The sequence below is a fragment of the Poecilia mexicana genome, unplaced genomic scaffold, assembly GCF_051168715.1.
Source record: "Poecilia mexicana isolate PSO_F unplaced genomic scaffold, ASM5116871v1 scaffold_17, whole genome shotgun sequence".
In the NCBI taxonomy this organism is placed as follows: domain Eukaryota; kingdom Metazoa; phylum Chordata; class Actinopteri; order Cyprinodontiformes; family Poeciliidae; genus Poecilia; species Poecilia mexicana.
In genome coordinates this window covers 30,447,295-30,461,328 of record NW_028263386.1, presented here as the reverse complement: position 1 = coordinate 30,461,328, position 14,034 = coordinate 30,447,295, and the positions used below count along the sequence as shown (strand labels likewise).

Sequence of the window (14,034 nt, the reverse complement as noted above, 5' to 3'; positions counted from 1 at the left end):
AAATTCAGCGATTTTGAAGAAAAAACATCATCATATTTTAGTCAAATGATAAATAGGGACTTTATAGGACAAACCACAGGGTGAAAAAATCTTTATAAATGATGTTATTGTTATATATTATTTTTCCATGATGACAGGTGTGGCTCTGGCTCTCCTGCCTCATCTGACAGCACATCTCTGATTTTATATCTATCTATCTATCTATCTATCTATCTATCTATCTATCTATCTATCTATCTATCTATCTATCTATCTATCTATCTATCTATCTATCTATCTATCTATCTATCTATCTATATATATACAGACCATAATTTAGCTAACTATGGTCTTTTTTATGCTCTGTTTCACTTTTTGACTTTTTCAAATAATTCAGGTTGCACACAAACTTCTGCGTCTTCAGCTGAATTCTGCAACACCTTTGCTAAGTTCCACTACTGGGCAAAGGATTTTTACAATATATGACTGTAGCTTTCTTATGCTTTTTTCCTACTTCTTATTCTTTGTTCTCAAATTTTTCTTGCATTTCTGCTGCAGTCATTCTGCAAATATGCATTCTCACGGCTGTTTCGCTAGGAACAGCTATTTTTCTAGTTATTATTATCAGTGAGAATGCATTCAATGCATTCTCACTACTAGTGTTTCTGTTTTTCTTTATTATTATTATTTAATGTTCCGTACGTTTTTCATGGTTTAACTACTTCCACTATCTTTCACTAATTGTACTAATTCATATATCAAAACGTTCAGCTCCTTCAGGAGAATGGAGCTATGTCTTTTGGTAAACTTCACTATTGCACTTTTTGAAATAATTGCCCTTTTGTGCAAATTATTTGCCCCATTCATTCCTATGGTGGAATTCACTAACTGACATCAGTTACTAGAGTGTACACTCTAGTAACTGACGTTTTTGAACTTTTTCTGCTTTTTGACAAACAAAATGATGCTGTTCATACATATTTCACTGTAGAGAAATAATTTATGCATTAAAATGTAGCTACGTGTGTCTACTTTATGGAATTATTACTATTATTGCTATAGGTCTTACTGTTTTCTGTCAAACTCTTCTGGAGTACAACCATGTCACACTTTCTCCTATTCTTTCAATGTATTTTTCTCTTGTGCTCTGTTTTAATCTCTTTCTATGCATTCTGCAAGTCTGCTTTTCTGTTTTGCCTTCTGGTTCTACTGGTTTCTACTGCCTTCCACTGGTTTTACTACCTTTCAGCTTTTCAACTTTTCTCTATGCCTTCAACTTCCACTGTTTTTATCTCTTTCTATGCATTCTGCAAGTCTACTTTTATGTATCCCTTCAACTGGTTTCACTATCTTTTAGCTTTTCAACTTTTCTGTATGCCTTCAACTTCTACTGGTTTTACTATCTTTTAGCTTTTCAACTTTTGTGTATGCCTTCAACTTCTACTGGTTTTATTATCTTTTAGCTTTTCAACTTTTCTGTATGCCTTCAACTTCTACTGGTTTTACTATCTTTTAGCTTTTCAACTTTTGTGTATGCCTTCAACTTCTACTGGTTTTATTATCTTTTAGCTTTTCAACTTTTCTGTATGCCTTCAACTTCCACTGGTTGTAATATTGTTTAAGGTCTTCTGCAATCTTTAATCAATTTTAGCAATTCATATATCAAACTGTTCAGCCTCTTCTGCTCCTTTATGTTTTTTGTGCTGCTATGTTTCAATTCTTCAAATATTTCTGCCTTTGTAATAATTCCTGCTTCTGCTATTTTCCTATGTTGCTATGTTTCACTGTTCATCTGTTTCAAGTATTTGTGGTTTTGTCCTGATTTCTGTTTCATCTAATTTTTGGTCTTTGCTACGTTTCTCTGTTCAACTATTTCAACTATTTCAAATTTTTCTGCTTTTTCCTACTTCTTACGCTTTTCTCTACTTTTTCTTGCATTTCTGCTGCAGTCATTCTGCAAATATGCATTCTCACGGCTGTTTCGCTAGGAACAGCTATTTTTCTAGTTATTATTCTGTCTTCCGTACCTTTTTCAAAGTTTAACTACTTCCACTATCTTTCACTAATTTCACTAATTCATATATCAAAATGTTCAGCTTCTTCAGGAGAATGGAGCTATGACTTTTGGTAAACTTCACTATTGCACTTTTTGAAATAATTGCCCTTTTGTGCAAATTTATTGCCCCATTCATTCCTATGGTGGAATTCACTAACTGACGTCAGTTGCTAGAGTGTACACTGCCGTTTTTGAACTTTTTCTGCTTTTTGACAAACAAAATGATGCTGTTCATACATATTTCACTGTAGAGAAATAATTTATGCATTAAAAAGTAGCTACGTGTGTCTACTTTATGGAATTATTAGTATTATTGCTCTAGGTCTTACTGTTTTCTGTCAAACTCTTCTGGAGTACAACCATGTCACACTTTCTCCTATTCTTTCAATGTATTTTTGTCTTGTGCTCTGTTTTAATCTGTTTCTATGCATTCTTCAAGTCTACATTTCTATTTTGCTTTCTGGTTCTACTGGTTTCTACTGCCTTCCACTGGTTTTACTACCTTTCACCTTTTCAAGATGAAGATGCCTTCATCTTCCACTGTTTTTATCTCTTTCTATGCATTCTGCAAGTCTGCTTTTCTGTTTTGCCTTCTGGTTCTACTGGTTTTTACTATCTTCTAATTTCTTCTGCAATTTTTATTCAATTTTAGCAATTAATATATGAAAATGTTCTGCTTCTTCTGATCCTTTTTGCTTTTGGTTTTGCTGTTTTACTAATTCAAATATTTCTGGTTTTTCTGCTTCCCTTAATGTAAGCTTATTGCTGTTTCACTGTTCAACTGTTTAAACTATTTATGGTTTTGCACGAATTTCCTCTTGTGCTAATTATGATATTATTACGCTGTTTCACTTTTTGACTTTTCAAATAATTCATGTTGCACAAAAACTTCTGCTTCTTCAGCTGAAATCTGCAAAACCTTTACTAAGTTTCACTCCTTCAAATATTTCTGGATCTGTACTAATTTGATAGATAGATTGTAGATTGTAGATAGATTCTCACGGGGAAACCGTGAGAGTACAACTCAAACCACGTCTTTCTCGCTCTCTGTATAAGAGCAGCTACTGTATTGCCAACTCGCTGTTACCGTCTCTTACTCTGCAGTTGTGCAGTCACACTGTCTGGGTTCATGAGCGCCCCCGGCGATGAGACTCGAGAACTGCCTGCCTCACTCCCCATCTGTTCTCCGTCGTTTATGATCGCTCCTCATCACACAAATCACGTTACACACTCAGTTGGTGACAATAAAAACACAGTACATTAAATACATAAGCTAAATTATGGAAAATCAGTTCATGAATTAAATGTTTTAACCATTTTATTGGCAACGTACAGACAGAAGGAGCATGGCAACCGGTGCAGTTAGCGAGAGGTTGTGCAATCACAGGTGAGGCTCAGCTCGCTGCTGCCTCACAGCACATCACTGATTATCTATCTATCTATCTATCTATCTATCTATCTATCTATCTATCTATCTATCTATCTATCTATCTATCTATAGCCATAAAAAAATCGCTGTTCTTGACATTACAAATAAAAAAACTAAGTTATACAAAAAATTTGATGTTCTCTCATCAAATTTGTAATGTCAAGAACAGCGATATCTATCTAGATAGATAGATAGATAGATAGATAGATAGATAGATAGATAGATAGATAGATAGATAGATAGATAGATAGATAGATAGATAGATAGATAGATATTAGTGACTTGCGGTGAGGTTCATACCTGGTGAGGCACCGACTTATTTATAATCGGATTTACAAATCTAGACCCCCTGCATGTTATTGTTTACATAAGGACATTTCTCGCATGCTACAATGCTGGAGGGCAAAAAGGCTTTTCCTTTACATTCCATTCATGATTCCGTGATCTCAATCAAACTTAGACATGTAGATATTATTAATTTCGTGCTGTGCTTAAAAGCAAAGGGAGAAACCGTTAAAGTACAACTCAAAACCACGTCTTTCTCGCTCTCTGTATCAGCACAACTACTGTGTGGCTAGCTCGCTGGACGGCTCGCTGTTACCATCTCTTACTCTGCACTTGTGGAGTCACAATGTCTGGGTTCATGAGCGCCCCCAGCGATGAGGCATGAGAACTGCCTGCCTCACCTCTAATCTGTATGGCGTTTGCCGTCTCAAATAATATGCCATTTATGATCGCTCCTCATCACACAAATCACGTTACACACTTAGTTGGTGACAATAAAAACACATTACATTAAATACATAAGCTAAATTATGGAAAATAAGTTCATACATGTTTTTAACCATTTTATTGGCGACGTACAGACAGGAGGAGCATGCTCTCATAGAATGGCAACCGGTGCTCTTAGCGAGAGGTTGCGCAATCACAAGTGAGGCTCAGCTCGGTGCTGCCTCACCGGCTTCGCTTCCAAGCATTTTAATGGGAAAATTCAGCGATTATGAAGAAAAAACATCATCATATTTTAGTCAAATGATAAATAGGGACTTTATAGGACAAACCACAGGGTGAAAAAATCTTTATAAATGATGTTATTGTTATATATTATTTTTCCATGATGACAGGTGTGGCTCTGGCTCTCCTGCCTCATCTGACAGCACATCACTGATTTTATATCTATCTATCTACCTATCTATCTATATATATATATACAGACCATAATTTAGCTAACTATGGTCTTTTTTATGCTCTGTTTCACTTTTTGACTTTTTCAAATAATTCAGGTTGCACACAAACTTCTGCGTCTTCAGCTGAATTCTGCAACACCTTTGCTAAGTTCCACTACTGGGCAAAGGATTTTTACAATATATGACTGTAGCTTTCTTATGCTTTTTTCCTACTTCTTATTCTTTGTTCTCAAATTTTTCTTGCATTTCTGCTGCAGTCATTCTGCAAATATGCATTCTCACGGCTGTTTCGCTAGGAACAGCTATTTTTCTAGTCAGTGAGAATGCATTCAATGCATTCTCACTTCTTGTTTTTCTGTTTTTCTTTATTATTATTATCAGTGAGAATGCATTCAATGCATTCTCACTACTAGTGTTTCTGTTTTTCTTTATCAGTGAGAATGCATTCAATGCATTCTCACTACTAGTGTTTCTGTTTTTCTTTATTATTATTATTATTATTATTATTCTGTCTTCCGTACCTTTTTCAAAGTTTAACTACTTCCACTATCTTTCACTAATTTCACTAATTCATATATCAAAATGTTCAGCTTCTTCAGGAGAATGGAGCTATGACTTTTGGTAAACTTCACTATTGCACTTTTTGAAATAATTGCCCTTTTGTGCAAATTTATTGCCCCATTCATTCCTATGGTGGAATTCACTAACTGACGTCAGTTGCTAGAGTGTACACTGCCGTTTTTGAACTTTTTCTGCTTTTTGACAAACAAAATGATGCTGTTCATACATATTTCACTGTAGAGAAATAATTTATGCATTAAAATGTAGCTACGTGTGTCTACTTTATGGAATTATTAGTATTATTGCTCTAGGTCTTACTGTTTTCTGTCAAACTCTTCTGGAGTACAACCATGTCACACTTTCTCCTATTCTTTCAATGTATTTTTGTCTTGTGCTCTGTTTTAATCTGTTTCTATGCATTCTTCAAGTCTACATTTCTATTTTGCTTTCTGGTTCTACTGGTTTCTACTGCCTTCCACTGGTTTTACTACCTTTCACCTTTTCAAGATGAAGATGCCTTCATCTTCCACTGTTTTTATCTCTTTCTACGCATTCTGCAAGTCTGCTTTTCTGTTTTGCCTTCTGGTTCTACTGGTTTTTACTATCTTCTAATTTCTTCTGCAATTTTTATTCAATTTTAGCAATTAATATATGAAAATGTTCTGCTTCTTCTGATCCTTTTTGCTTTTGGTTTTGCTGTTTTACTAATTCAAATATTTCTGGTTTTTCTGCTTCCCTTAATGTAAGCTTATTGCTGTTTCACTGTTCAACTGTTTAAACTATTTATGGTTTTGCACGAATTTCCTCTTGTGCTAATTATGATATTATTACGCTGTTTCACTTTTTGACTTTTCAAATAATTCATGTTGCACAAAAACTTCTGCTTCTTCAGCTGAAATCTGCAAAACCTTTACTAAGTTTCACTCCTTCAAATATTTCTGGATCTGTACTAATTTGATAGATAGATTGTAGATAGATTCTCACGGGGAAACCGTGAGAGTACAACTCAAACCACGTCTTTCTCGCTCTCTGTATAAGAGCAGCTACTGTATTGCCAACTCGCTGTTACCGTCTCTTACTCTGCAGTTGTGCAGTCACACTGTCTGGGTTCATGAGCGCCCCCGGCGATGAGACTCGAGAACTGCCTGCCTCACTCCGCATCTGTTCTCCGTCGTTTATGATCGCTCCTCATCACACAAATCACGTTACACACTCAGTTGGTGACAATAAAAACACAGTACATTAAATACATAAGCTAAATTATGGAAAATCAGTTCATGAATTAAATGTTTTAACCATTTTATTGGCAACGTACAGACAGAAGGAGCATGGCAACCGGTGCAGTTAGCGAGAGGTTGTGCAATCACAGGTGAGGCTCAGCTCGCTGCTGCCTCACAGCACATCACTGATTATCTATCTATCTATCTATCTATCTATCTATCTATCTATCTATCTATCTATCTATCTATCTATCTATCTATCTATCTATCTATCTATCTATAGCCATAAAAAAATCGCTGTTCTTGACATTACAAATAAAAAAACTAAGTTATACAAAAAATTTGATGTTCTCTTATCAAATTTGTAATGTCAAGAACAGCGATATCTATCTAGATAGATAGATAGATAGATAGATAGATAGATAGATAGATAGATAGATAGATAGATAGATAGATAGATAGATAGATAGATAGATAGATGGATAGATAGATATTAGTGACTTGCGGTGAGGTTCATACCTGGTGAGGCACCGACTTATTTATAATCGGATTTACAAATCTAGACCCCCTGCATGTTATTGTTTACATAAGGAAATTTCTCGCATGCTACAATGCTGGAGGGCAAAAAGGCTTTTCCTTTACATTCCATTCATGATTCCGTGATCTCAATCAAACTTAGACATGTAGATATTATTAATTTCGTGCTGTGCTTAAAAGAAAAGGGAGAAACCGTAAAGTACCACTGAAAACCACGTCTTTCTCACTCTCTGTATCAGCACAACTACTGTGTGGCTAGCTCGCTGTTCGGCTCGCTGTTACCATCTCTTACTCTGCAGTTGTGCAGTCACAATGTCTGGGTTCATGAGCGCCCCCAGCGATGAGGCATGAGAACTGCCTGCCTCACTCATCTGTTCTCTGCCGTTTATGATCGCTCCTCATCACACAAATCACGTTACACACTTAGTTGGTGACAATAAAAACACATTACATTAAATACATAAGCTAAATTATGGAAAATAGGTTCATACATGTTTTTAACCATTTCATTGGCGACGTACAGACAGGAGGTGCACGCTCTCATAGAGTGGCAACCGGTGCTCTTAGCGAGAGGTTGCGCAATCACAGGTGAGGCTCAGCTCGGTGCTGCCTCACCGGCTTCGCTTCCAAGCATTTTAATGGGAGAATTCAGCGATTTTGAAGAAAAAACATCATCATATTTTAGTCAAATGATAAATAGGGACTTTATAGGACAAACCACAGGGTGAAAAAATCTTTATAAATGATTTTATTGTTATATATTATTTTTCCATGATGACAGGTGAGGCTCTGGCTCTCCTGCCTCATCTGACAGCACATCACTGATTTTTTATATATATATATATATATATATATATATATATATATATATATATATATATATATATATATATATATATATATATATATATATATATATATATATATAGCCTGGCACCATAGACATAATATAAGAGTAAACCCCGCATTGGCCGCTCCGGCGCAGGAAATACGGCGGCCATCTTGGAGCGGTATACCCTCCTACTTTGCTCAACCAAAACAGCAGAAGATGCCTCAGCACTGAGGGATATTGTTGTTCGGATCTATGGATTATTGATGTGAGGGCTCCACAGACAACATTTCACAAGTAAGATGGACATATTATTGTGTATATATTGTGATTAGAATATTACTTTACTGTATTTGTGTCCATCGGCGACATACCAGCTAATATTAGCTATAGTGCTTGGTGTAATACCGGGGTTCAGCCCCGCTATGAAGGCTAACTGAGATTCTGTTAATCTAAAAAATTAATTATTCTCTAACATTGACTTAGATTATCTGACACAAGGGCCTATATTAGAAATGAAACAAGGTAACATATTATAAAACTTATATTATGTGTTATAATGTCTACCGGCAAAGTTTACACAGGTGGTAAAGACTATTATTTATATTCTTTCACTCTGTCAAAAGTAAGATACATCCTAAATCTTCTGTTTTTGTTTAGAAAGTTTCCTAAAGACACGATGTGAGGAAAAAGAGGGAAATATCTATAAAGAGAGACGGATTCACTGCAGCACGGATGAATCTCACATCGGATTTTGGACTCGTCGGCTGAAATACATAAACATATATACATACATGTTTATATATATAATTCACTATTAATCATTATTTATTTGTGCCATTATTAATCTTTATTTATTAGTGTTTGTATAGTTATATAAATATGTATTAATATTACTAAATAATTTATTAAATAAATTATGAACGGCTGTGTGCTGTGTGCTGTGTGCTTTGTGCTTTCCTTTTTGCTTTTGGTTTTGATCTCTTTTACTCCTTCAAATATTTCTGGTTTTTCTGCTTCTGCTAATTTCAGCTTTTTGCTGTTTCACTGTTCAATAGTTTCAACTATTTTTGGTTTTGCATTATTTTCTCTTGTGATAATTGTGCTCTTTTTAAGCTCTGTTTCACTTTTTGACTTTTTAAAATAATTCATGTTGGCCACGGCCTTATGGATATGAAAATATCCATATATAAAAAACTATATAAATATAGTGATTTATGATATATAATTTATGATATAAAAAATATACATATACATATATATATTCTCACATATTTCATAGCCTAAAAGATGTGAAAAAAGCCGGTTAGCGAGTTGCTAACATGTAAACAAATGGCAGTTCCGGTTTGCGGCAGAAGTTGTGTCGATAAATTATACAAAGCTTCATGGGGGCTAGGAATAAGGTGGATAGATATATAAAATATGTGATTACTGTCAAAATGGAGACTGACAAACCAAACAAGCGAGAGATTCTTCTTGACAATAACAAAACCATTAACATTTCTCCTGGGAATCTCTGGATATTGATGTGGAGAAGAGAAGCATCAGAGCAGATATAAGAATGAATGGAAAAGAAATCATGGAAAGTATCAAACAATAATCATACCAAAAATAAATCCCTCTCAATATATCACTGTTACCTACTGATTTCTGATTGCAGGCAGCAAATCAGAAATCACGGAGTCATAAGCACGAAAGGGAATCCCAAACAAAGAACAGCTGACAGCAACCGAGAGTCCGGTGGACGTTGGAGAGGGAGGACTGCAGTTCATATGTGGAAACAACGTGAATAAATGATGACAATAAAAGAATGATTATAAATATATATTGTGCCGCCATTCCCTTGATTTTTGTGTTCCACAAAAATTTATAGATATAAATATTTATAATATAAATATAAATATTTTAAGGTTCGTCTTAAAACTCATCTATTTTACTTGGCAGGATCTAGTTTTAAATTGTATGTTTGTTTTTAAACCGTTAGAGTTTTTATTTTCTTATTATTATTATGTTGTGTTTTAATGTACAGCACTTTGTATCAGCTGTGGATGTTTTAAATTTATTCATAGTTTAACATTTCCCACTTTGACGGATTCCTGCATGAAACTCAGGACCGTCTGAGCGCTCGAGTAGGCGGCTCGGAAAAACTGCTTATGACATGCTAGCATTGCTGTGCTTCGATAGTGGAAATAGAAAACTTGACTGTACTCTTTTTAGCCCTGAGTTAATGTTAATAAGTGCGGGAAAAAGAATAAAAAGAGCTGTCAGTACAGATGCAACCATGACTCTGAGGCGGACAATTTCTGCAAATGCCTTCCTAAGCAGACGTGCCTGCTTTGGTGTGTCTGGTATTCTCCTGTCTGTTGCAGGCAGCCAATCAGAAATCACGGAGTCATTAGCACGTAAGGGAATCCCAAACAAGAACAGCTGAGAGCAACCGAGAGTCCGATGGACATTGGAGAGGGAGGAGTGCAGTTAATATGTGGGAAAAACGTGAATAAATGATGACAATAAAAGAATGTTTATAAATATATATTGTGTCATCAATTGGAAACATTCTCTTGATTTATGTGTTCCACAAATTTTTACAGATTTTTTTCATGACAACTTAATACTTTCGCCTTTTGAAAAAAGAATATTAATCCCAACTGGGCATAGAATCTGGCTCGTGACTGTAACGTTCTAGACGTTATTTGTCAGGCTGTGAAGACGCTCGCGAGCGCTGTATCTATAAATACATTCGGTCCAAGTAGCCGTTAGTCATTCTCAGCAACGGCGGTGGACTCAGAAGTAAGTTTTATAAAAATTATTAATTTCCAACTTATTTCTATGTGTTTCAAGCTTCATGTGAATGTAATAATAACAAATGAATAACTATTCAATGGAAGTAGAATGTTACAATGTATTTATTTTTGTTTCATGATGTTTCAAAGAAGTGTAAAGTCAGTTATTGGATTTTTTTTCTCCTGGCAAAATTGTACTTTGTTCCCTTGGAAATTCTGGAAATTTTTCCGTTTAAAGACTTCGATATTACAGTATTTTTCTAATTGTGGAGCCGGGAACCTCCCACCTGAGGTCGGCGTTGGGCGCATTTAACTGTGCTAAACGCCTGGGCAGTTTAGCGGGCCAGCCCATTGAGTTCCAGCCACCAGCCTTTAACGCTTAGTTGTAACGGCCACCCGGGTGAGATTTAACAGGGGCTTTTAAATTGGTGGTGCCCGAAAAAATAAATAAATAAATAAAAATAAATAAATAAATAAAAAAAATAATAATAATAATAATACATCCAATAACTAACTTCTACATTTGTAGAAATGTCTAACTTAACGGTATTTCAGCTTTAACGGACGGACCGGTTTTAACGGCCGGTGCTTCTGCACAACGTTAAAGCCTCCGTTGGACAGAGGCGGCCTGCACTGTTAAACTGAAATACCGTTAAATATATGTAGTATTTAAATACATTTAATATTTCTAAATAGAAAGCATATTTTTATATATTTCGGTAGCAGTTTGCCAACTGCTACCGAAATAGCAGCAGAAGTTAAACGGCTGGTAAACTAACACAACAGTTGTTAACTGATCAGTTCAACAGTCGCTGAATAGCAGTTTACCTGCTGTTTACCTGCCGTTCAACAGTAGGAAAAGTGCAAGTTAGAATTATGGACTTCCATTATAGTGTGGGGCTCAGCAGATGGCACAGTTGACTGTTGATGGCATTTGTAATTAACATTTAGTTTTTCTCCTTTTCTTTCCCATAGGATGGCTTTAACAAAAATTTTAGCTACAAAGCCCGACTCTCCTTTTTACAGACCGCCCCCAGTCAACGTCATAGTTTTAAACATAAATGAAGAGGACAGAACAATTAGTTGGGGCTTGATAGAGGGGAGGGCAAAAGCCCTCCAAAAAAAAAGAAATCAAAATGTAATTATCAGTGACGGCACCTCTGTAACAAAATGTACAATTTTTGAGCAGAATACAAAGAACATTATAGAGGGCCACTCCTACATTCTGAGGGGCTATGCCCTTCGGGGGGATAAGCCGCCATTTATGTTACACATACTTCCATCCACTCAATTTTTTAAGGGACCAAAAGTGGCCGTCACCCCAGAAATAATAGAACAGCTGCAGGCCTTAATCAATCCACCAGCCCCCTTGACTTCTTTGGAAGAGTTAACAGCACGAAAAGGGCTAGTAAGTGTCAGAGGAGAAATAGTTGAGGTAAGAATTTTTATATTTCTTATAATTTTCCCATATGATAGCACTTAATTTGCTACCTGTAGATCACAAGTAACTACAGGACAACATGAAAGGCCCCATCACAGAACAAAATGTGAATTCTAAATGTAATTTCTTTTGTACTTTTCAGGCTGCAGCAGTACGTATGGTGAAATCGGGAAAGGGGGAGGTCCCGATTCGAAGTGTGCGTCTGAAACAGGTTTGATAACTTATTTTAAGATTTGTTCAGTTCTTGGCTTTAAAAACAGAGATAATCTGTGGGAGAAAAAATTCAAGTTGATGACACAAAACTAGCCTGTTTGTTGTTGTGTGGCTTGTGGTCAGAAAAAGGAGATTGGTGGGTTTTTTCTATTTATTGACTTTTGGAGAACTACTTGATACATTTCTAATTTGGCAGTAATTTTTGTATTTACAGGGCAGCTGTGTGATGGCAGTTTCTTTGTGGAGGGACGCAGCCCTAAGTGAAGTAAGCGTGGGGGAAGCCGTGACTATTTCACATGTGAGGTGCCAGGAGTACCAGTATGGGCCACAGCTCCAAAGCACATCATTCACCAAAATAGAGGTATGTTTAAAATTCCTGAGAAAGTAAACTTCATTTTAATTTTTAAAAATTTAACTGACATCTTTTAAAAATGAAGCCTTCTAATTTAACCTATTGCACAACTTTTGAAATATACACAAAGTTTGTAGTGCTATTGCTCCGAGTTAAAACTTTTTTTTTTTTTTTGTCAATCTCAAAGTCAGTGAATGCCTTATCACAAGTTTTGATGTTACATTCAGTTTTTGATGTTTTTTTGTTTGTTCTTGTTTTTAGATGACAGCATAAGAACTCACAAACATGATTATATTTGTAATGTAAAATAATATTTGTTTTACAGATTAAAATGGAAGAAAACATTGCCGGTGTTGTCATGGGAGTCATGGAAACGGATGACAGAAAAGTAAAAGAAATACTTCTGGAGGACGACAGCACACTCCTGGTCTCTGCTGAACTTTGGGAGCCGTTTGAGCAAGAACTTGAAAACGGGAGTATTAAAGTCAACATGGAAGTCCTTGGCAAGAAAATCAAAAAAATAACAAAACAGTAATCGTTTCTGTTGAAAGAGAAAAATGTGTGTGTAAATGTTGATGTTCTTTGTTTCTTTGTTTGATTTGGAAAAGAATATAATCTAATTAAATAACATTAAATTTGAGTTTTAAAATGCATTTTGGGGTTTAAATCATGACTTCATCTGTTTTGCATACATATGTGTTAATAGTTTAATGCTTTTCAGTTTTGAAAGAGTTATATTTTTTAGCAATACATTGAAATTGCTTCTAGAGAGAAGTGCACCATTTGGAAATGAACAACATATATTTGTTATCAAATGTAATTTAATTTAATTTAATTGTATTTTTACTTTCCCAGTTAAGCACTGCTTGATTGACAAAAAATTGCCCTTAACTTGAAAGAGCATACTTGTCATATAGTTTACACCGCGTCACAAATGTATTTCAGTTTAATTATAATTTGGCTAGATTTCTCTTCTCTCATTTGTTCCTGATTAGAATACAACCTGTAAATCAGTCAATAGGTTTCATTGAAAGTTCAACTACATGTCCATGACATTCTTGAGCCATTGAAATACGCTGATTATTTACTGTTCCATAATATTTTTATTCTGTCTCACTTCTACACACGTCAGATATCAGGTATTTAAGAATTAGATTTTCTCATATAAAAATATTTAAGAAACTAAAAATCCATAATCTTATTTTTGTTGTATTAGCTATGTCTTAATGGTTAAATTTAAGAATCATAACATTATTTTCTGCCTTTAAAAAAACAAAAACTTGCTTAAATCTCAAATTTGTACTATACCATCACTAAAAAAGCAAGACTACCTGCAGTTTTTGGTTTGGAAATTCAAATTCAAATGTAAAAGTATTTCATTGCTCCCAAAGAGAAATTAAATGTTATTATAACTAATAAATTCTCATTGTTCATAGAGTTATTTTAG

The 14,034-nt window shown here is 35.1% G+C and overlaps 1 long non-coding RNA gene across 1 annotated transcript; it reads left to right on the top strand.

The window, feature by feature from the left end:
- The first annotated feature begins 9,930 nt into the window (after positions 1-9,930).
- LOC148154880 (uncharacterized) lies at positions 9,931-13,494 on the top strand. The gene is made up of 3 exons (XR_015765825.1): positions 9,931-12,233; positions 12,450-12,596; positions 12,913-13,494. It is a non-coding gene; the product is annotated as an uncharacterized LOC148154880 (long non-coding RNA).
- The last annotated feature ends 540 nt before the right edge of the window (positions 13,495-14,034 follow it).